Source organism: Phoxinus phoxinus (genome assembly GCF_949152265.1).
Source record: "Phoxinus phoxinus genome assembly, chromosome: 20".
Classification (NCBI taxonomy): domain Eukaryota; kingdom Metazoa; phylum Chordata; class Actinopteri; order Cypriniformes; family Leuciscidae; genus Phoxinus; species Phoxinus phoxinus.
The window spans coordinates 21,580,355-21,583,852 of record NC_136895.1 but is presented as its reverse complement, the minus strand read 5'-3'; positions in this window follow the sequence as shown (position 1 = coordinate 21,583,852).

Here is a 3,498-nt window from a genome sequence, read left to right as displayed (position 1 = left end):
GCCGAGAGAAATCTGAATAATTCCCTTCGAATCTCGCAGAGACGGAGAGCGTGAGTATTAGCTGTCCATGAGCTATAGCAGCAGGAGCAACTTTATCACTCTCCATGGGCAACTCTCTTGACTTTATGCCTCCACGTCCCCCTGATTGCCTGCGAGCTTCTCCGCCTGTCTGTACGGTAATTTCTCTCCTGTGTGACAGAGTCGAGTGGGTATGACGCAATCGTTAGCCTATTTTTACAAAAACTGCTTAGTTATACACAATTACCAAGGACCAACAAAAAAGGACTTTATTGAACTTCAACCCTATTATTCAAAGAACCAGAAAAAAGCTGAACCAGTGGCTGTTACGGGATCTCTCCCTCAGAGGCAGAACCCTACTGTCTAAGGCAGAAGGTTTATCACGGTTAACATATCCAGCTCTATCTCTGTATGTGGACAAAAAACATATTACTGAGATTGACAAGCTACTTTTTAACTTCTTATGGAAAAACAGAACTCATCATGTGAAGAAGTCTGTTCTAACAAATTACTATGAAAAGAGTGGATTAAACTTTATCGATTTCTGTAGGCTACTCTTAATACTTTTAAAGTAAATTGGTTGAAACATTTCTTTAAAAACCCTAATTCCATTTGGAATGTCATACCATGTCACATTCTGTCAAAACTGGGTGGGTTGAGCTATTTCTTAACCTGTAATTATAATATTGATAAGGTACCGATAAAAATGGCATCCTTTCACCGCCAGGCCTTCCTTTCATGGTCTCTTGTTTTCAAACACAACTTTTCACCCAACAAATATTACATATGGAACAACAAAGACATACTGTTTAAACACAAATCTTTATTTATTGATTACTGGTTTAATAATAACATTATTTTTGTTGACCAATTATTTAACAGAGATGGTTGTCTTTACTCTTATAATGAGTTAGAAGAATACAAAATTCCTGTGTCTCCTGGAGATTATGCCAAAGTTTTTGGAGCAATCTCTTCTGGTGTCTGCATGTTATATAGAGCTCAACCAAGATTGGACACACAACAACTAACTTTGTTATCGCTGACTGACACTTCAGTTGGTAAGATTTGTTTTTATTGTAACAATGGTAAGAACAATAAACTAATTAGATCCCTGTTCAAAACAGATATTCACAGTCCCATATGTGGTTCCATACTGGAATAAATTTGTGCAAAACATTGACTGGAAGAAGGTCTGGCTCTTACCCAACCGATATTTGCTGACCAATAAAATTAGAGAAATATCATTTAAAATAATTCATAAGTTTTACCCGTCTAATGATCATATTGTTAAAAAAATTAAAAAAGACATTGATGTAATGTGCACTTTCTGCTCTATGAGTATTGAAACAGTTACACATTTGTTTTGGCACTGCCCTTTTGTACAAAGTTTCTGGTTTGACATTTGTAATTTTATTGCAGAGAAAATTGAGAAAGATTTCAAGTTGTTTTGGAAGGATGTTCTTTTTGGCCTTTATGACCTCAACAGAACTAAGACTAGGCCTAATGAAACTTTCACTATTAATCTCATTATTCTCTTGGCAAAATTTTACATTCATAAATGTAAGTTTGCGCATTCCAAAACATCTTTTATCGCTTTTAACATTGAGGTCAAGCAATATGTTAACACGATTAAGTTTTCTCTTAATCAAAAGGCAACAAAAACTGTGAATGTGTGTAAACAATTTGATATTTTTTTGTAAATCCGTACTTCCCCTGGCAAATGTGATGATGTGAGTCTTTTGTTTATCTTTTGTTTATGTTAAAACACCTGCAATTTTGGAAACTGCACAATATGTTATTGTTATAATGGGGATGAACGTTCCTGTAAACTGTGCAATTGTTGAATAAATAAATAAATAAATAAAAACTGCTTAGTTATACGGGACCATAACATAAGATACAAGGTAATGGAGCCTTTTATACATTGTCGTGTTTCTTTATAAATAAATAATGGACAAATTGAGTCATTAAACGCCTCAGATGTCAAGCTAAATGCTGTCAAAGTGACGCCAAAATGAATGGGAGTCAATGGGATGCTAACCATAGATATCATATAAAGGCTAGATGTCTCGTCCGGGCTGCTGGCCAATGGAGGTCGACGTCCGCACACACACGGCGGCCATCTTGCCACAGGGGGCTCGCTCACTCGTAACATTGTGTTAATGGTGCATATCCTTCTTAAATAACCATAACTTGCTCAATTTTCTACCGATTTTCGCCCGTTAGATACAAGAGACGAATTATATTTCATGTTTAACCACTAGACTATGTCATCAGAACCAGCGGCAAACGTCAGGAGGACTAGCCGAGGTAAGGCTGTTCCAGGCGGTTTACATGAGCGCGAGCGCCCGGTGATCGCCCGGATCTTACAACTCCGAAAACGTCAGATAAAATTTTTAAATAGGCGCTATCTTTATAAATAACAGATTTGAGCTTTAGACAACTACATTCTCGACTGAAAAACTCTTAAAACTACATTTCGTGACACAATAACAGTAGTATTTTAAAATTTTGCGGCCATCATCTGCCATTGACGCAGGCAAACCTACTATGAAAAGTGCTATACAAATAAATGTATTACTTGATGGCAACAAACTGCTTTTATCTTTATCTTATCATTGCACAATTTAATTGTAGACCTTCATAGCAGCGGGATTTAGCATTATAATATACATAAAGCTTAGCTACCAAATAACGCTAAAACAGCTTATGTTAGCTACAAGTTATCGCGAGAACAGATTTAGATCAGGCATACTACTTGGGGTCCTTAGGGGGGACTCAACACTTCACCACACCGGTGGATGGATTACCCCCTTGGCAAAATCTGTGCAGAACTGATCACCGGTGATCAGCACGAGATGCATGCCGGTTAGAGTGCGGTCCGCCTGGCTCTGATGTCATGCTGACATATGTCAAAAAAACTCTCGCGAGCACAAGGCGGCCATGTCGGATTCTGCAGTTGCGCGCAGTTGCTCTCGATCGACTGCGCTGATCAAAAGCATGATGGGAAACGACTTGCTGACGACACAGCTTAATGCTCATTGTTTTAAACAACCCTGATGTATTGTTCGCTTTTAAAATGTTTGAATTTAAAACTCTGATTTCGTGTTTCTATGTGTATAAATTATGTGTGAGTATTCCCAAACTCTCTTGACAGTGTGATCTCTATATGGGTTATTTGATTGTTGTCATATTTATTAAAAAATGTTTATAAAACATATGTAATTAAAGTAAAAATTATTGATAAACACGTCTTTGGCAAGTAATTAAATAACAAGAACTTTGAGTGTCTCGTTCATTATATTTATTTTTTTATAAAAGCAACACATTTTTTTTATGTGCAAGATGTATGTTAAGTGGGATATTTAGTAGTGATTGTTTTGTTATGCTAATTTAGAAGAATTTCTGTTAATGTTGGTTTTTGGATAGTTACCATCACGGTGACAAGTGGTGAATGCAGCTTTGTCTGAGAGCAAATAT